The sequence below is a fragment of the Xenopus laevis genome, chromosome 3S (genome assembly GCF_017654675.1).
Source record: "Xenopus laevis strain J_2021 chromosome 3S, Xenopus_laevis_v10.1, whole genome shotgun sequence".
NCBI lineage: Eukaryota > Metazoa > Chordata > Amphibia > Anura > Pipidae > Xenopus > Xenopus laevis.
In genome coordinates this window covers 29,356,085-29,378,311 of record NC_054376.1, presented here as the reverse complement: position 1 = coordinate 29,378,311, position 22,227 = coordinate 29,356,085, and positions in this window count along the sequence as shown.

The following is a 22,227-nucleotide window of genomic DNA, read 5'->3' as shown; positions in this document are numbered from 1 at the left end:
CTGTCTGAAATGGATATACAGCAGAGAGAATGTATCGGTGGAGGAGTAATCAGTCAAAAGAATGAGTCACATTTGTGCAGAATTGATGCTTAATATTGGTTCCTGGTGACACGAATATTTATGATTACATGGTCTTAAGATTTACTTGTAAAGCAAATTCGTAGCTTAATATCCCTTTTAAAATGACTATCCATAATGCTCAGGAGCAGATTTAGCAATAGCTGAGCTTTTTACTGTGTAAATTTAAGTCATATACGATATATATATATATATATATATATATATATATATATATAAAATATTGTGGAAAGATTAGCTTTTATAATGGAAGGCAAAATGATTTCTTATGCAGAGACAGGGACACAAAAAAAGCAGAAAAATTGTTTAACAACAAAAAGACATCAACAGGGTGTTTGTCTTCATGTGGCAATATGGCATCAGAATATAACCGTTTCTCTCTTTGTCAGACTCTCTGGGGCGAAGCTACTAACGATGGCGACGATTCGCCAGCGTTACCACCCGTAAGGACTCCCATTTACTTACGCAGTCATCACTTCGCTAGCGAAAGAGATAGACGCTAGCGATAATTCGCACTCTATCGCCAAACAACTTTTCGTTCTGGCAAATGGACGTTACTCCGCAAATTCACTAAAATGCGGATTTTACTGAATGTTACCTATTTTGCCAGATGTGCCTTCGTCAGCTCAGACCAGGCGAAGTGCAATGGAGTGCATAGATCTTCCTCAACCTTCAATTACTTACATCATATTTTCTGAGTGGAAAAACTTAAGTTCAAAAAACACTGGCGTCTTTTCCTTTTTTCGGGGTGATAGGCTGCAAAAGTCCTAAAAAAATATTTTTGTGTAACTGGTTTTCCCCGTACATTTTCTAACACATGGAACGTTGTTTTGCAGTGGGCTCATGTGTAGGGCATGAAACCAACTCTATTGACTTTATTGAAGTTCCCTGGACATGTCTAGTTATCAGTGTAAATGTATTAGATGCAACATGTAAGATAAAGATGTCAATTCAACTTTAAATTTCCTGGCGTATGCAAATTATTAGAATTATTAGAATTTGCGCTAGGCAGAATTAAATGGTAGCTGAAATAATAGGATTGTTAGGGAGTCTAATAGTATTCGTTCTCCCATTATTTTCGAGCATACATCTGCGACCATTGCCCAATATGATTTTAACAAGGGAAAAGTGAACTGTATGTGTTTTAGGGTCCCTATATACAATTCACATCTCCAACAAATATCAATATCAAAATTTTTTTAAGAATTACCGGTGTTCTATACCACCTAGACAGTAGTTTATAAGACAATTCCTGTAGTTTGTTACTTATGGAACACTTATTTACCGTCCAGAATATTCTCTCCCATTCCTTTCCTGTAAGTACAACATTTAAGTCAGTCTCCCATAATTTAATGAAAGAAGGGTAGTCCGGATATTTCTTATCTATTAATATCTTATAGGTAAGAGACAGCATATGTCTTAGTGGTATTGGTAAAGCACAAATTTGCTCAAAATTCGTAAGTGTTCGTATTTGGGAGTTCTCTAGCTGCGTAAAAAGTGTTGGACTTGATGTATTCTCCATTGGTCTCTGATTGACCACTCGCCCTTTTTTTTTAATAATTAAAGCCATTTCGTTATCATTTGCAGGTAAGCAATGTCTCAGCAATGGATTTTGTATGTTAAATGCTGTGAAGTACCCTTGATCGATCATACCTGGAATAAATCCAACATTGTTATGCAAAGGAATGAGAGGTGATGGATAAGGAGCTATTGCCAATTTGTTATTTACTTTATGCCAAATTTCTAAACAATTGTTTAATAAAATGTGTGTCTTGATTTCTTGAGGAATATTTTCCTTGCGTATCCAAGGTAAGCTTTTTAGGGTATCCTTATGACCACAGATTTCCTAAAATATGCCAATGTAAGTCTTTATGTTCCCTTCCAAATTCCATTATATTGGATAATACTGCTGCTTGGTAGTAGGTCTCAAAGTCTGGCATCGCTACGCCCCCTCTTTGCTTTGGCAGATAAAGAGATTCTCTTTTAACTCTACTTTTTTGCGCCTTCCATATAAAGGTAAATAAAACCTTATTTAATTGTGAAAAATAGGTGTTTAGAAAATGTTATTACTCCTTTTCTTAAGCTTCTCTCTTATTCATATTTTAATCTCTTATTTAATTAAATTTTTGGTTGCATGGATAAATTGGACCCTACTAACCAGACTGCTGAAGTTGCAAACCGGAGAGCTGCTGAATAAAAAAAAAAAAAAAAAAATAGCAAAAAAATAAATAAATAATAAAATAATAATGATAAAAAAATAATAAAAAATGAAAACCAAATGCAAATCGTCTCAGAATATCATTCTCTACATTATCCTAAACTTCTTCAAAAACATTCTTACTCAGTCTAACCAATCCCAAATGTTTTTGTTTCACTTTATTATTCATATTCATTATTTCTTGAGTGATTTTCTTAGGCATGGGGATGGCCAAATATCATCTTGAATTTTACAAGGTTGCCATGTGCTTTTATTGAATGAGTTTACTAAGCCAGCTCAAGAATTCTTGAATATGTCTATTGATTAAAGGAATGACTGGTGTTCCTATTGGATAGAATGGTTCTAAGCACCTCTAAGGTCTTAAAATTTTAATTTGTGGGGGAAATAGGACATCTCAGTTATCCTCTTATCGCTGCTTTCTATTTTTATAAATATATACTTATATTTAGTTCCCTAAAAACACACGTCTCAATGCATTGTGTGGTCTACTGGAATAGAACATAAGGGTGTGAGTAAATAAACTGCATCAGCGTGAATCATACCAAGGCAGCATCTGTTACAATATAAAGAAGAATACATTTTATCATCATTTATAATAGTTTTGGCTAGTGATGGGCGAATTTATTTGCTAGGCGCGAATCCGCAGCCAGCGAATAAATTCACAAAACAGGCGTGAAAATTCCCTGGCGAAAATTCGCGGGCATCAAAAAAAATTGTTGCCGGCGTAAAAAAAAACGGAGCTGTTTCTCGAATTTTTCGCCATTTTCCAGCGAAGCAAATTTTTCAGTGAAACGGCGCAAATTCGTCCATCACTAGTTATGGCCCCTGATCATTAATAATCTGTATGGTCTATAGGACAGGGTTCTGCAGGTATGGGATCAGTTATCCAGAAACCGGTTAACCAGAAAGTTCTGAATTACGGAATGGCCATCTCTCATAGACTCCATTTTATCCAAATAATCCCAAATTTTTAAAAGATGATTTTCTTTTTTTCTGTAATATCAAAACAGTACCATGTACTTGATCCCAACTAAGATAAAATGAATCCTAATTGGAAGCAGAACATGTCCATATGCCAAGAGTATATGCCAGTGCTGCCTGTATTGTTTAGTCTCTTCCAGGATAGTACATAATGATGGCATGGAATAAATGATGTGGATGATTTAATGAAATGGACAAAAGTCTCTACTATGCCCAGAGAGTCTGTTCAGCTTATTCTAGAAAGTCCCCACAAATCTCTTCCATGCACAACTCCCTTAAAAGAAAACAGAGACCTTTAAATATATGCCATTATTGGATGAGGAAGAAATACACTTACCATTATTATCACCAAGCTTATCACCATTAAATTCATGGCATCGTGAAGCCCCAGGATAAGGTATATCTTCCCTTCTATGCCAGTTTCCCTCCTGGGACCTCAACATGTGCCCCACCTCAGATCCTGTATCCAGGGCCCTATTAGAAATCACTGGGGGCCCCTTACAACAACATTTTCAGGGCCCCCTGGGCCCAAGGCACCCAAGCCCCGCCTCAGATCCTGCCCACTCCACATCACAGTTAAAAGACCACACGTACATCAGCGCTTAAAAAGTAACCCCCCCCACACACAAATTGGTGTTCAGTAGAATTGAACTCATGGCTTCAGGACTTCAACTTCGCCTGCTTTCGTGACTTCGGGGCTTTTCGCTGCTTCAGGACTTCAATTCCGGCTGTTTTTGTGACTTCGGGTCTTTTCGACGATTCGGGAGTCTGGCTTCAGCTATTTTTGTGACTTTTCGCCGCTTCGGGAGTTCGGCTTGTCAGCACTTGCGCATTTTCGACTGTTCGGGATACAGAAATGACTGCAAATCTTCGGTGCTCACAAGGGGGGCTCGGATCTTTCAAAGTGCAGCACTGCCGGTCCCCCCTTCATGCACCCCCTGCCTCCCCTGATTGGGGCCCTGCCTGTATCATTGCATTTGGGGTATCAGTACAAAATACTTGTTGGCCACTCTCTAAATACTGTGGCCTGTATAACAGGGCCAGTGTCCTAATTGATTGAAAAGCCAACTGTTTGCTTAATCAGGATCATGTCCTAAAGGAGAGCAGCTACCTTCCCCTACCCTTCCATATATGTATTTATGTGAATAAAGTACCCCTATTGTAAAAGATACATATATTCTAAGTGACTGAGGAGTGCTCTGACCATATTAAAGCTTGAGACTGAAGGCAGAGTGCTTTAATAAAGGTCATGGAGCTCCAAGGCCAAAGGATTGCATCAACCTCAACTACCTGGATGGTCAAATAGAGCAATGATCTACTTATTATAGGCAGCCTAATCAAGAAAGCTGTTCATTCTGTGAATGGCCTTGATTTAGGATGTTTTTTTCAGCAAAACTATTCCACTTGCAGATCCCTGACGTTGTGGCTTGTTTATAAATTCCCTCCACTTCAAAGCCCAGCACCTCACTACCTGCTTGTCTCCTGTCTGCCTGTTTGTATTAAATGTTCTTAACTCATCTCTGCGAATTATCTCATCAGGAAGATTCACACTTCAGAGAAATCTCTTCTGCACACTCCTGATCTGTTGAAATTCGCTGTACAGTTTAAGTTAATTGAATTTTCATACCACAGAATCTCACAGCTTCATTTTCATCCAGTGTGACAGACTGTAAATATTATAGTTGGCTGCATTCAGATTCACGACATTTGGAAGTTGTCCTCTTGGAAATTCCTTGATATAATGATATGAACTTGGATTCTGGCTTTGAAAATAAGAATGTCAGTATCAGGGCAGAAATCCATATGGATCCAGAACACCCTTAGATAAAATGATGTTGATGATGAGCTCTGTACTAGGGATGTCGCGGACTGTTCGCCCGCGAACTAATTAGCGCGAACATCGGCCGTTCGCGTCCGCCGAATGTTCGCGAACGTCGTGCGACGTTCGCCAATTTGGGTTCGCCTTAGCTGGCGCTTATTTTTGCCCTCTCACCCCAGACCAGCAGATACATGGCAGCCAATCAGGAAGCTCTCCCTCCTGGACCACCCCCACACCCCCTGGACCACTCCCCTTCCATATATAAACTGAAGCCCTGCAGCGTTTTTTCATTCTGCCTGTGTGTGCTTGGAAGAGCTAGTGTAGGGAGAGAGCTGTTTAGTGATTTGAGGGACAGTTGATAGTAACTTTGCTGGCTAGTAATCTACTTGATACTGCTCTGTATTGGAGGGACAGAACTCTGCAGGGATTTGAGGGACATTTTAGGTTAGGTAGCTTTGCTGACTAGTAATCTACCTTGTACTGCAGTGCTCTGTATGTAGCTGCTGTGGGCACTGCTTCTGATCTCATCTGCTGACTGCTGTAATAACCCAATAGTCCTTGTAAGGACTGCTTTTATTTTCTTTTTTGTTTTTTTACTTTGCTACTATAAGAGCCCAGTGCTATTAGTCTAGCTGTGTTGGGGAGTGGGACTGGTGTGCTGCTCCTCCTAGTAGTTCACCACTACCAGCACCAACCAGAGTCAAAATTGTTACAAAGTATCTTATTTGCACCTGTTAGCTGTTCTGAGCTCTCTGCCAAAAGCTAATTAAGTTAGAAACTGTTTTTTTTTCTGGCTGTTCAGTGCAGAGAAAAGAGGGACTGGTGTGCTGCTCCTCCTAGTAGTTCACCACCACCAGCACCAACCAGAGTCAAAATTGTTACAAAGTATCTTATTTGCACCTGTTAGCTGTTCTGAGCTCTCTGCCAAAAGCTAATTAAGTTAGAAACTGTTTTTTTTTCTGGCTGTTCAGTGCAGAGAAAAGAGGGACTGGTGTGCTGCTCCTCCTAGTAGTTCACCACTACCAGCACCAACCAGAGTCAAAATTGTTACAAAGCATCTTATTTGCACCTGTTAGCTGTTCTGAGCTCTCTGCCAAAAGCCAATTAAGTTAGAAACTGGTTTTTTTCTGGCTGTTCAGTGCAGAGAAAAGAGGGACTTTCCAGTACAAAAGAGGGACAGTTGGGAGGTATGCAAGTGCCACCTAGCTGTGTGAGCTTTTTCACATTCTGTCTAAATAACAATAATAATTCCGTGTCCGTAAACATCACCTGAGTGATGTTTTTACAGCAGCAATAATATATTCCGTATCCACTACTGTATACGTTGCCCTTGCAGGCATTGTTTGCCCAGTCTTTAACCAAGTACCACCTAGCTGTGTGAGCTTTTTCACATTCCGTGTCCAGAAACATCACCTGAGTGACGTAGTGTGATTTCTGCCCTTTACAGCACAAAACGCAGCGCTGTGTCAACAATGTATTTTTCAGATACATTTTTGCCCTTGATCCCCCTCTGGCATGCCACTGTCCAGGTCGTTGCACCCTTTAAACAACTTTAAAATCATTTTTCTGGCCAGAAATGTCTTTTCTAGCTTTTAAAATTCGCCTTCCCATTGAAGTCTATGGGGTTCGCGACGTTCGCATTTTTGGACGCAAGTTCGCGAATATGTTCGCGAACATTTTTTCCGCCGTTCGCTACATCCCTACTCTGTACCCCACTCTGGCTTGCAGTGTGAGCTTGTGCACACCCTAGGGCAGGGTCCCAAATCTTTTATACCTGTGAGCAACATTCAAATGTAAAAAAGAGTTGGGGAGCAACAGAAGCATGTAAAAAGTTCCCTGGGGGTGCCAAGTAAGTGCTGTATAGCTATTTGGTAGACCCTATGTTGAATGCCAGCATTCTGGTTTTTATGCAACCAAATGTTGCCTTCAAGCCAGTAATTAAAAAATAAGCACCTGCTGTGAGGCCACTGAGAGCAACTGTAACACTCACGTTATCAGGAACCTTGTGCAGTGACAGATACCCTCGAATGCACAGGTGGCCCCTGTGGATTCTGGTATTCACCGACGCTCTTTTGGGGACCCGGGCTTTCTGCTGCGAAACCAATAAGGATGTGTGTAACTTGTACCAGCAAGGAGTAAGAGAAGACACAATCGAGAATCAGGCGAAGAGTTCAAGGCTGGCGGCAGGAATTGTAATCAAGCGGAAACCAGTCAAAAACCAGAAGATCAAAGTCAAAAAATGCTTTAGCAGGAACAAGCCTAGCTTGGGCACTATCAAAATGGTGGATTAGGCTTTTAAAGAGTATTGGCGCCAAAAGATTCAAAACTGGTGCTGCATAGTGACGTCATGATGCTCAGCGTCACAAAGCCAGCGCCAAGGCACCCGGTGTCAAACACCAGCGTCAGATCACAAATACGGAAGTGCGCTCCTGCATACATGAGCGGACCTAGAGGCATGCTGGGAGGTAAGCGAAGATCTCACGGCGCGTCTTACAGCAACATCCAAGGGGTTGGTGAGCAACATGTTACTCGTGAGCCACTTGTTGGAGAGGGATCACTGCCCTAGGGTGTCCAGGCTTTACTATGGCAAGGATATGAATAGTAGCAAGGGTGAGGAGGTTAACCTGTCCCATAAAAATATAGGCTATGCAGATTACCCCCGTTCTTATGAATTTGCAAAAAACCCTATATAGCCATAGTCTAGTGTACACCAAAGCAAGAATGGAAAACTGAACTATAGGAGTAGAAGGTACTCTGCTGATGTTCCATGCAGCCTAAAACAATTTAATGTGAGTAGAAAGCACTCAATGTAAACTCTTCCAAAGAGTAGAATGAAGTAGTTCCTTATTCATAATGGTCAACACAACAGACAAGCATGGTGCATCTGGTACCTATGGTAGCACTTACTCATAGTTTATGAGTATGTGCCCTGTAACACCTAAATCAGACTTAAATTTGAACCACAGATAAGCAAGGTGAACTTCTCTGCAAGGGTGTGTATGCAGCCTGGTTAAAAGAATAGTTCAGCATAAAAATAAAACTGGGTAAATAGATAGGCTGTACATGAATGAATGTCTAATAGCCAGAACACTACGTCCTGCTTTGCAGCTCTCTAATCTCTTAGTAAGGCAATGATTTTAAGGGGGGGTGACATGGGAGATTACTGTTCAGTTAATTTGCTGTTAGAAAGCTTTTAGTATGCAGGTCAGATTCAAAAGCAAACTAAATAAACAGCTATATCCCATGAGGCTCAGTGTCTAAAGCTTGGAGGGCATCAGCCATGTAGCTTCTCTGTCACCTTGGCTACCCCTAGTAGAGTCAGTGTTGACTTACTGAGAAGTTCTGCTCCCCCAAGAGCTTGTATGTGAGCCTTATCACACATGTGCATACTCAACTCATTCCAGTCACTGGTTGGTTACTGACTGGTAACAAGTTAGAGAGTAATGTTTTAGCTATTATGTCAGACATCCGTTAACACCAGCCTTTATTAGTGATGGGCGAATTTGTCCTGTTTCGCTTCCCCAAAGAATTTGCGAAATGCATTCATCAATGGGCGTGAAAATTATTTTGACGCACATCAATTTTGACGCCCTGACAATTTTTATACGCGCGTCTATTTTGTCCAAATGCATTAAATTCAATGGGCGTCCGAATAATTTTGAGGTGCGACAATTTATATGTGTGCGTCTACTCTGAAAATGGCCCAAATTTTTTTGACGCGGCAGATTTTTCACCAGCGAATTTATTTGCTGGTGGTGAGACGCGGAGATTTGCTGCGAATTTGCGCCTGCCGAATTTATTCACCCAGCACTAGCCGTTATACATTACCTTTTTGGCTAACTACATTAAAAGCTTTTTTTTTATTTCATACAGTTATTTATTTATTTACCCAGTTTTATTTTCACACTGAACTGTTACTTTAGGATAAGTTAATATGCAAGTCAGCAAGGGAAATAATGTGTTAAATTGTGTACAAAGAAGTTATTTTTGACAAAAGAGCACAAAGTCTACATATATAAAGGAGAGTTTCAAAATGAAATGGTTACCATGAAGAGTTGATTTCATATTTAAATGCATTCCATTGCACGCTACTTCTATAAGATATACAGCAGGGCTTAAAACAGCATGCTACCTTTTTTCTGCAAATAAATTAAATATCCAACTAAATAAAAGTTTGTACCTGCAGCCAGTGCCCCAAAATCGTAAGTTATGCGCCTTATGATATAATACTGATGAAGCAATAGAATGATTGCACTTTAATGTCAACTCCCGTTTAGCAAACATGGTCTCCACCTCCACTAAAGGCTTTTGTTCGGAAGAGAATAAAAAGAGAGATGAAACCCAGCATTTGATGAGGATGGTATTATACTTACCTCCAGAAAGCTATATAGTAACATAATGAATGAAAATCAGAGGCTGTCAGATACAGAACTCAATCTCGCCACTGTCATTCTGAATTAGTTCCAGTGTTCTGAGAAGGAAATTGGTGCATGCATCCTGTGATAAAGCAGAAGACATGGCATTTAAATAAGCTCAAAATTGATTTTTATGCAAATTTAATTTCCTGTGTTTTATGATTTAAAATCAGGTTGGCAAAAATTTTTTACATTATCCCCCCAGCAGGCCGAGTGCACGGTCATAGCGCACATAAAAGGACCCTTAGATCAGCATGGAATCCGGCATGGCTTTGGTTAGACCATGAACATTTATAGAAGGAGAAAACAGTACAGAAAATTAGATTTTTTCGACTTAAACAAGAAAAATGAAAAAAAAAAAAAAGAAAAAGCATAGGAGCTACAAATAACGGTGAGGCAGAACACTGAGAAAATAGCAAATAAACAGCTCCAGCATTGAGGAGTCAGGAAGTTAAACCCCTCAATGCCAGTGCCGAGAAAGGGTTCAATAAGGCAACGGGATTTTGTGATGCTCGGGGTCATTCCATTCATTGGCTCCGTGCTGAAATGCTGCCTCACACGAAAGCGCAATATTTTCCTGGAAACATAAGAAACGATACATGCGGTGAAGTCGCAGGGCTGCATTTTTCATGTTCCTTAGTCTTCCCAATAAAAGTGACTCTATTTCATTGCATATATAGAAAAGTATAAAGGTGTATGTGCAGGAAACTGCTGCATATTTCCATACTATATGGATAAGTGTGGATTATCATATTACATCTATCTGTGGCTCCATTCCCCATACCTGTTCACTTGTTGTTAATAAAGTAGCTTTTTTTTTTTTTTAATGTTATCACTATTGTACAGTTCATTGGTAGAAAGGAGAAAATGTTGAAGATGCTGGCTTGTGTAAAAATAAAGCAAAATTCTAAATATTTAATTTTACCAAACTCATTCCCAGGGATAATGTCAGAAATGTGTCTTCATCTACAGGGTTATCATGATACAGCTAGGGGCGTAACTACCGGGGGAGCAGGGAGTGCGATTGGGCCAGGGCGTGCACCCCCGGCAGCTCGCGTGCCACTGGATTCCGGGCAAAAATTACGTACGGAGGGGAGCCGGGGGTTACGTTACTGGATACAGCTATATTTTTAGCATCTTCGGTTGTACTTTGCTAGAGATGGGGGGGGGTGGATTGCAATGAGGAATGGTGATACAACATTAGTCTACCACATCCATCCAGACTCTGCCCCCGATCTGCTCAAACCTACCCTTTCACTTAAAGGAACAGTAACACCATTTTAAAGTAATGAAAATTACTGAATTAATGAATAATCGTTCTGCTTTAGTTGGTAAAACTGTTGTGTTTGCTTCAGAAACTCTAATATAGTTTATATAAACAAGCTGCTGTGTAGCCATGGGGGCACGCCCCGAAACGTTGCATCCGCAATAAACGAGCAAGGTTTAACCTGCTGAACTCACCCATGCTGTGCCGGTGTATCTTGTTCCTAGCCATGGGGGCAGCCGTTCAAAACTGAAAAAGGAGAAAAGGCACAGGATACACAGAAGATAACAATAGTAAAAAAATGGGATTCTTCAGAACGTATCTATTGTCTACTTTGTATCCTGTGCTTGAATGGCTGCCCCCATCACTACACAGCAGCTTGTTTATATAAACCATAATATGAGTTTCTGAAGCAAACACACCTGTTTTATCAGTGCAGGGCACCAGTACATTCTATTGTCATTCCTTTAATACTCTTTCATTTTTTGGTGTTACTGTTCCTTTAAGACCACACTTCATTTGCAACCGTCCAGAACCCTGTTAGGTCTCTTGTCTTCTTCTGACGGTGGCCCTAGAGAGGACCAAGCCGACTTGTTCTTTATTAAGCTTAAATCCCATGCGATAGAAAACGTAAAAATAATGCTGTAAACTAAATAGCAGTTTGTTGGTGTAGGATATTCTATAGCACCTCATGTGTTTGTATCACTTCTGCTCAGGGGAACTTCTGACATGAGCTTCAGGTGGCAGTTTACCAGGGCCGTAAAAAAGCTGTGTTTGGAAACTTTAAGAACATCATTTTCTTCATTATAATTTGGGAACTGATTTCTTTTAGTGCATGAGAGTGCAATTGGGGTTTCTACTCTTGCAGTCCACCATCTACCGAGTAAGTATGCATTGGATCCAGTTGGGTGTAAGTACCAGGTAATTATAGATTGGTTCCTGCTGTGTGTATGGAATAGCTGCAATCTGTAACTACTGCCAAACTTGAATGGTGTCATTGCTGAGATGTTCAATCCCCACCACTAGATATATTATACATTCCCAGTGAGAACATATTCATAAAGAATACTTGCCATGAGTTTAACCATTGAAGAACAGATTGATGGATTGATCTGACACATACGCACCACAGAACAGCTGAAGGAGGCTGAGCCTACAATTTAGATGTATAGAATGACACAAAACCCATTGTTTTTGCAGTGTCACATCAAATCAACTGCAACCCAGTATTATAACAGTTAACATTAGCATATTTTACAATCCCACTTTGTAACAAGCTGCAATATGATGGAATAATTCTAGGCATTTCAGAAGGAGACTGCAATTATCACATGACCTTTTGTAGGAGGCCACGTACACGCTCATGTCAGGCATGTAGGAGTAGAGCATCCTTGTGGTAGGTCATTTTGCATATGGGTCATAATTCTTAGAAGACTTGTCACATATGCAATCATATTTGAATGAAAGTCCTCCACCTTCATAAAACATTAAGGATATATTGTTACAGCTACATAGTTAGCTGCCTTTAATTAAGACCAAAAGCACCAGAAAATCAATCCACTGACAGAGAAAAGGGGGCCATCTTCTTAACTACTTGGGCCCAACATTTGGAGCTGTCCTTTCAGGTGTAAATATTGGTGACTCTCAAGAGTACCACATACAGTAGTTGTGTCATGTAGACCCATGGTTGTAGACATGATGGAAAACAACTTTAACAAAGTAAGATGGTGACACTACGATTCCAGAGTGAAAAATTAAAAGGTTAATTTAGGACCACAACCACAGTTTCACCATTGGAAAAAAGTTATTACATGAATCAGCATCATTCATAATACATCTTTATAATTTTTCTCCCATTGAATTCTTAGAAGGTAATAATAACTTGGCACCCATACGGGGAAGGGGGACAGTTGTTGGGGAGCAGCACCTGCAGGAAAAGTGTAGGAAAGTATGATTTATCATAGAGTGGCTGCTGGGAAAGATGGTGCCTTTAGTATCAGTGGGGATAATAGTCTCTGGGAAGGGAATGTGAATGTGGGATAGCAGTTATAGTAGGGAGAGATGGTGTCTATAGTAACAGTGGTATATTAGTCTCTGGGAAGGGACTGTGACTGTGGGATAGCAGGTATAATAGGGAGAGATGGTGCCTATAGTAACAGTGGGATAATAGTCTCTGGGAAGGGACTGTGACTGTGGGATAGCAGGTATAGTGGGGAGAGATGGTGTCTATAGTAACAGTGGATAATAGTCTCTGGGAAGGGAGTGTGGCTGTGGGATAGCAGGTATAGTAGGGAGAGATGGTGCCTATAGTAACAGTGGGATAATAGTCTCTGGGAAGGGAGTGTGACTGTGGGATAGCAGGTATAGTAGGGAGAGATGGTGCCTATAGTAACAGTGGGATAATAGTCTCTGGGAAGGGAGTGTGACTGTGGGATAGCAGGTATAGTAGGGAGAGATGGTGTCTATAGTAACAGTGGATAATAGTCTCTGGGAAGGGAGTGTAACTGTGGGATAGCAGGTATAGTAGTTAGAGATGGTGCCTATAGTAACAGTGGGATAATAGTCTCTGGGAAGGGAGTGTGACTGGGATAGCAGGTATAGTAGGGAGAGATGGTGCCTATAGTAACAGTGGGATAATAGTCTCTGGGAAGGGAGTGTGACTGTGGGATAGCAGGTATAGTAGGGAGAGATGGTGCCTATAGTAACAGTGGATAATAGTCTCTTTGAAGGGAGTGTGACTGTGGGATAGCAGGTATAGTAGGCAGAGGTGGTAGCTATAGTAACAGTGGGATAATAGTCTCTGGGAAGGGACTGTGGCTGTGGGATAGCAGGTATAGTAGGGAGAGATGGTGTCTATAGTAACAGTGGGATAATAGTCTCTGGGAAGGGAGTGTGACTGTGGGATAGCAGGTATAGTAGGGAGAGATGGTGTCTATAGTAACAGTGGGATAATAGTCTCTGGGAAGGGAGTGTGACTGTGGGATAGCAGGTATAGTAGGCAGAGGTGGTGTCTATAGTAACAGTGGGATAATAGTCCCTGGGAAGGGACTGTGGCTGTGGGATAGCAGGTATAGTAGGGAGAGATGGTGGTGCATTGGTGTCTTTAGCAGCAGAATCAGTGAGTTAATCATGTAACTTTTATGATATGTATGACAGTAAATAAAGCAGTCCAAGTGATGACAAGTGATAAAGCTGGTCAAGTCATGACAAATTCTATGCCCTACACTAATAACTATTTATACCAGTGCTCATAATGCCCAGTCTTACCGTTATTTACAGCCAAACTCCACTTACCCTTTTGAAATTCATTATGTCACACAACATTACATTTTCCTTTTAAAAAAAGAATATCAACACATGCTACAGTCTGCACCAATATAAATGCTCCATGTAACAATATTGTTGTGTAGTTAACTACATGGTGTATAAATTGAATCCAGGGGTAACATTACTTATCCTGGCAAAATTACATTACTTTGGGCATTTGCCAAGCAGAAGTCTTATGTGTAGAAAGTGATGGCTCAAGATGATCTTATTTTCACTGTAGATCAGTGGTGGCTGCATATAAAGGGATGAGATGGCAGTTGCACAGAGACAGAACATGGGGCAGTTGCAGGGGTCATTTATTTTTGCTTGCAGACAAGCACCGCGCTGCTCGAAGCTCATTCCTTGGTCTGTTTCAGTTTGAAGCAAACCAGGCGGCATCGCTTCTAAAGATTCATTTCCAGAATAAACGATCTCATTCATTAAGTTTGTTGCAATGACACAATCAAATATGCATGGGTGGGTGAAATGTTTTGTTTTATGGGCAAGCAAATTAATAGGACTGTGCAGTTAGCAAATTTCTGCTGATGATTCCTTAAGTGAGGACTGGCCTGGAACAACCCTCAATAAACTTATTCATAATTATTTTACAAGGAAGATGCTGTCTCATTTTTCCAGCAGTCATTAGTACACAATTAGCAGAACACACTTAAAGGGAGAGTGGGGAATGCTCACTGTGAATATGAGTTCTGAATACAAGCGCTCGGTGGATTTATGGAATTAATCGGCATACAATGGCAGAAAATGCTAATTAATGCATTTAGGGTAATGTGAAAACAATTATGCCTTTCCACTTATATATACACCATCTAAAACATGACGAGTCAATATACAAGTCAATGGCAGATGTCCCCTTAACCATTTGAAGACGTTTTAACCCTTTAACTCTGTTCAGAGTTTTTCGGGGTTTGACGCTGGTTTTTCAGAAAAAACGCAAACTTTACATGGTTTTAGGACATCAAACATGAAAGATGTGGGTTTTTTGCGGGACAATCTGAAAAAGAGGCGGTTTTTCCTGATCTGTATTTTTTCACGCTTTTTTAAGGATAAATAAGGGCAAATTGTGGATTTTTTATTTCAAAAATCTGAAAAATTTTCGGATTTTGAAAAATATCCCCCACAGTATATGTTAGGGATGCACTGAATCCACTATTTTGGATTCGGCCGAACGCGCGAATCCTTCATGAAAGATTCAGCCGAATACCGAACCGAATCCTAATTTACATATGCAAATTAGGGGTGAGAAAGGAAAAACAGCTTAGATGTCCTTGTTTTGTTACAAAAAGTCATACGATTTACCTCCCCACCCGTAAATACCTTAGTGGGTTTAACTGTGGATGGTTTGATCAGTCAAGCTCAAGATTCTATTTAGCTCAACTCAATCTTCTCCTTTTCCTAAGCGTCCTTGGACTTGTGTTTTTTAGGAAAGTCAGTTCTACAAGAACTAGTTAGGGAAGTTAAATACCAAGACCACAGTCCCTGGTACTCGGACTTCTCTGTGGTGTCCCAAAGGTAGAAAAAAATGGAGATAGTTCTGATGGGACAACTCCACCTTCTATGAATTTCCTTTATATATAGCACGAAGAAATGTTATGAAGTAAAAGCCATTATACACAGTTTAAAGGGAATTTGAATGGACAATAGGTAATGAGTTCAGTATCATCTTGGAATTCTGTATGTATAATTAATTAATTGGTTGGTAAAAAAAAATCTCTGTTTTATAAGAATCATTTTGACTAATTACAATAAATACTTCTGGAGTTAATTGCACTTATTGGGAAATTGATCAGTTTTTGGTAAAAATTGAGTACAGGGTACTTTTTCTTTATATTTCATAGAATTTTATGACTTACCATACACCCTGGACCATGCCTCTGCTGGCTTCATGTAAGAGGTTCATAACACAATAGGAGGATCATGGAAAGGTTTTCTTGCCAGAGGATCATAACCAACAAGGAAGGTCATGGAAAGGTTTTCTTGCAAGAGGATCATAACATACAAGGAAGGTCATGGGGACGTTTTCTTGCAAGAGGATCATTACACACCAGGAAGGTCATGGAAAGGTTTTCTTGCAAGAGGATCATAACACACAAGGAAGGTTATGGGAAGGTTTTCTTGCAAGAGGATCATTACACACCAGGAAGGTCATGGATAGGGATGTAGCGAACTGCCGTTTATGTGTTCGCGAACGCCGTTCGCGAACACCGGCAAAAAATGCGAACTTCGAACATCCGAAAATCGTTTGATTCGAACGATCGAAGGATTTTAATCGTTCGATCGAAGGATTTTCGTTCGAATCGAACGATCGAAGCCATTCGATCGAATGATTTCATTCAATCCAATGGCTTCGATCGTTCGATTCGAACGAAAATCCTTCGATTTTAGCGATCGAAGGAATCGAATGGTCGAACGATTTTTGACGCGAACGCCTATTGGCGAACGTCGCGCGACGTTCGCGAACATTCGGCGGACGCGAACAGTCGAAGTTCGCGCGAACTAGTTCGCTGGCGAACAGTTCGCTACATCCCTAGTCATAGAAAGGTTTTCTTGCAAGAGGATCATGACACACAAGGAAGGTTATGGGAAGGTTTTCTTGCAAGAGGATCATTACACGCCAGGAAGGTCATGGGGACGTTTTCTTGCAAGAGGATCATGACACACAAGGAAGGTCATGGAAAGGTTTTCTTGCCAGAGGATCATAACACACAAGGAAGGTCATGGAAAGGTTTTCTTGCCAGAGGATCATAACACACAAGGAAGGTCATGGAAAGGTTTTCTTGCAAGAGGATCATAACATACAAGGAAGGTCATGGGGACGTTTTCTTGCAAGAGGATCATGACACACAAGGAAGGTCATGGAAAGGTTTTCTTGCAAGAGGATCATAACACACCAGGAAGGTCATGGGGACATTTTCTTGCAAGAGGATCATTACACACAAGGAAGGTCAAGGGAAGGTTTTCTTGCAAGAGAATCATGACACACAACAAAGGTTATGGGAAGGTTTTCTTGCAAGAGGATCATAACACACAAGGAAGGTCATGGAAATGTTTTCTTGCAAGAGGATCATGACACACAACAAAGGTTATGGAAGGTTTTTTTAAAGAGAATCATGACACACAAGGAAGGTCATGGGGACGTTTTCTTGCAAGAGGATCATGACACACAAGGAAGGTTATGGGAAGGTTTTCTTGCAAGAGGATCATTACACGACAGGAAGGTCATGGGGACTTTTTCTTGCAAGAGGATCATGACACACAAGGAAGGTCATGGAAAGGTTTTCTTGCAAGAGGATCATAACACACCAGGAAGGTCATGGGGACATTTTCTTGCAAGAGGATCATTACACACAAGGAAGGTCAAGGGAAGGTTTTCTTGCAAGAGAATCATGACACACAACAAAGGTTATGGGAAGGTTTTCTTGCAAGAGGATCATAACACTTTCACAGTCGATATCCAGCACACTTCAATACACGCCAAGTCATTAACACTTCAGGGTGCACGCAACAAACGTATGTTCACCTCCACATACCTCCAATTCAAATGTATATAGATTGCAGCACTCCAGGTTTTTCCATTAAAACCGCTTTTATTTCAACATAGCATAGCGACGTTTCGGATACAAATGATCCTTTATCAAGCTTGATAAAGGATCATTTGTATCCGAAACGTCGCTATGCTATGTTGAAATAAAAGCGGTTTTAATGGAAAAACCTGGAGTGCTGCAATCTATATACATTTGAATTAGAGGATCATAACACACAAGGAAGGTCATGGAAATGTTTTCTTGCAAGAGGATCATGACACACAACAAAGGTTATGGGAAGGTTTTTTTAAAGAGAATCATGACACACAAGGAAGGTCATGGGAAGGTTTTATTGCAAGAGGATCATAACACACAAGAATGTTCATGGGAAGGTTTTCTTGCAAGTGGATCATTACACACAAGGAAGGTCATGGAACGTTTTTTTTGTAAGAGGATCATAACACAAAATCACAGAAAGGTTTTTGCCAGTCATCCTGAGAGCAAGTGGAAGCTTGAACAAGGCTAAAACTATTGGCTGGGCCAGTACCAGCTTAATGTGAAATAAGTGTTAACTAATTGCATAATAAGATATCCTAAGTACTGGCCACAAGGATTTTAAGAACACGGAACAAACAACAATAAGCAGATTTTCCTTTTTAACAGGCACCTTGTTAAAGGGAAAATATTACCCACTTATGACAAAGGTTTTTTACATCTATTGATTTTCCGTTAAATAGACAAAAAAAAAGAGAGAAGTTCCAGGGCATACGGCACTTGTGCGTTCAATGTTTAATGTGTTCATTAAACATTCAACTTGCGTTCTAAAATTTCTGTCTATTTAGTGGATTAGAGATTTGCAGAGGCTGCCATACAGGAGGATACTTGCAGCCATAATTATACTTTAACAATGTATCTGCTGCATGGACAAGCGACCAGGCAGTCCAGGATTGACTGACCTCCGAGGTACTTGAGAATATCCTACCTACGCTCCCTCTCAGTCAGCTCAGTGTTTAAAGGGACACTGTCATGATTTTTATGGTGTAGTTTTTATTTCTAATTTATATTGCACATTGTATCCACTATATGAGTGTTCTGACCCCATTGTGTCCACTATATGAGTGCGCTGCCCCCATTGTATCCATTATATGAGCGTGCCGACTCCATTGTATCCACTATATGAGTGTCCTGACCCCATTGTATCCACTATATGAGTGCGCTGACCCCATTGTATCCATTATATGAGTGTGCTGAACCCATTGTATCCACTATATGAGTGTTCTGAACCCATTGTATCCATTATATGAGTGTGCTGAACCCATTGTATCCACTATATGAGTGTGCTGAACCCATTGTATCCACTATATGAGTGTTCTGAACCCATTGTATCCACTATATGAGTGTGCTGACCCCATTGTATCCTCTATATGAGTGTGCTTACTCCATTTAATCCATTAAATGAGTGCGCTAACCCCATTTTATCCATTATATGAGTGTGCTGACCCCATTGTATCCACTATATGAGTGTGCTGACCCCATTGTATTCACTATATGAGTGTTCTGATCCCACTGTATCCACTATATGAGTGTGCTGACCCCATTGTTATCCATTATATGAGTGCGCTGACCCCATTGTATCCACTATGAGTGTACTAAACTCCATTGTATCCACTATATGAGTGTTCTGACCCTATTGTATCCACTGTATGAGTGTGCTGACCCCATTGTATCCACTATATGAGTGTTCTGATCCCAGCGTATCCACTATATGAGTGTTCTGATCCCACCGTATCCACTATATGAGTGTTCTGACCCCATTGTATCCATTATATGAGTGTGCTGACCCCATTGTATCCTCTATATGAGTGTGCTGACCCCATTTAATCCATTATATGAGTGTTCTGACCCCATTGTATCCATTATATGAGTGTGCTGACCCCATCGTATCCATTACATGAGTGTGTTGACCCCATTGTATCCATTATATGAGTGTGCTGACCCCATCGTATCCATTACATGAGTGTGTTGACCCCATTGTATCCATTATATGAGTGTGCTGACCCCATCGTATCCATTACATGAGTGTGTTGACCCCATTTTATCCATTATATGAGTGTGTTGACCCCATTTCTATATATTCAGTAGATATAAGATATATAATATTACACAGTCCCATTTGTAAATGTATACACTTTTTGAACCGTGCACCTCAAATAAAATAATTTGTATAGAGTGTGGGCATTGTAAATTGTAAAACATGAGGGTCATTTCTCTGTTAAAGTGGCAACTACCAAACAGGCTTTTGATTGCCACACGTATTTCTGCTTTACAAATAATATCTGAAAGTGCTTTGAATCAGGAAATTTGTCATCCCTGTGTCCTGTCTGCCTTAACTGTACCAATTCCAACGGGTGCAAGTCCCTACAATATACATACTTTATATTTCTCTCCCTTCTCACACAGACTCAGTCTTTTGATGGAACCCCGATTTGTATTGCACAAGGATAACCATATCTCTTAATTCCTCTGAACCTTCCCTTACTTATGTGCAGGGCTCGAGATGCCAATTTGGATGCTGATAATTAGGCTGTAAGCTGTCTGAAGCATTATACAAATAAAATCTGACATTGATCAAATAGATGCACAGCACTGAGAGATGCCTCATTATGGATATTGGAAGCCCATGCACTCTCTCTTGCTTGCTTTGTTAACAGTGAGAAAGGAAATTTTGGGTTTTGTGATTAGGGCAGCAGGTTTCTCAGCACCAGCAGTCAGATTCATGTTGCCTTTTTACACACAGAGAATGTTAATATTTCTCTTTTACTAACAGGTAGAACTACCCTCTGATGCAGCTCAAGCCTATATTTCATTTTCATTATATTCCTTCAATGCACATTGCACAAGGATAACCAAGGATTACCACATCCCAGTACTTATATATATATATATATATATATATATATATATGATAATAAATAATAACATTATAACCAAAACATTACACATTATGCCAGATGCTGAACAAGTTAGCAGGCATGAATTGGGAAACACGGAGTCTGCTGCCTCAAAGGGGGGCAAGCTGTAGGCTTACCAAATTTGTATCCCAATTGCCGTTGGGGTGGTGAAAAGATCCTGCAGTGGGAACCCTGGAATTAGCGCCAGCTTGAAGGTGATAGTATCTCCAGGTTCACTGCACCAGTAAGCACTCATGCCTGAGAATTGCAGCAGAAGGTGTGGGTGAGTGCACCAGCAACCAGCACAACTACAGATATTGGATCCATTATCCGGAGACCCGTTATCAAGAAAGCTTCAAATTAGGGGATGACCATCTCCCAAAGACTCAATTAAAAATTGAATGATTCAAATTGTAATAAAATAATCCAATTTTTAAAACATGATTTCCAATAATAAAATAATACCTTGTACTTGATCCCAACTAAGATATAATTCATCCTTATGGGAGCTTAACCAGCCTATTGGGTTTACTTGATTTTTTAGCAGACTTAAGGTATGGAGATCCAAATTATGGAAGATCGTAGGTCCCTTTTCCAGAAAACCCCAGGTCCCGAGCTTTTTGAATAACAGGTCCCATACCTGTATAGAAAGGTGCAAAGAGAATATTTAATGAATATTGACAACATGTGCAATCACTGTCCCCCACGGTCACTGCGGCTGTACAGAAAATGAGCCAAAAATATAATTTTAACATGTCATAAGGTTGGGGTTGTTTTCTCTGGAAAAAAGGTGCTTGCGAGGGGACATGATTACACTTTACAAGTACATCAGAGGACATTATAGACAAATAGCAGGGGACCTTTTTACCCATAAAGTGGATCACCGTACCAGAGGCCTCCCTTTTAGACTAGAAGAAAAGAACTTTCATTTGAAGCAAGGGGGTTCTTCACAGTAAGGACAGTGAGGTTGTGGAATGCACTGCCGGGTGATGTTGTGATGCTGATTCAGTTAATGCCTTTAAGAATGGCTTGGATGATTTTTTGGACAGACATAATATCAAAGGCTATTGTGATACTAAACTCTATAGTTAGTATAGGTATGGGTATATAGAATTTAATTAAAAGTAGGGAGGGGTGTGTGTATGGATGCTGGGTTTTCATTTGGAGGGGTTGAACTTGATGGACTTTGTCTTTTTTCAACCCAATTTAACTATGTAACTATGTAACTATGTAACAATTAATTTTAGCACTAGAATTGTAAATAGGATTTTAGATTGAACTGCTGGGAATCCTTCTGGATGCACTGACCGAATCTTTAATAAATCTGCCCCTTCATTCAAACATAGTAAACCTTTATCGCAAGCATTTCAGTGACGCATATGCCTATATCTGTTTAGAAGGCTTTCCCAGTACTTCTCAAGCACACTCTTGTGCAGTGTTATCTCCACTCATATCTGCTGTCTTCCCATTGCTCTCACCACTCATCAATGCCCATCCCTTCATAGAGACTTCCCAAAGGGAACAATTAAGGCAACTAATTACTCACAGGCGGCTCTGACACGCACAGCATGACCTTGCCACCTACATTTCTAATGCCCTCCGGCAAATTGCTCATGAACTGAACAAACATGAGGACAGACAGAAAATTAACAT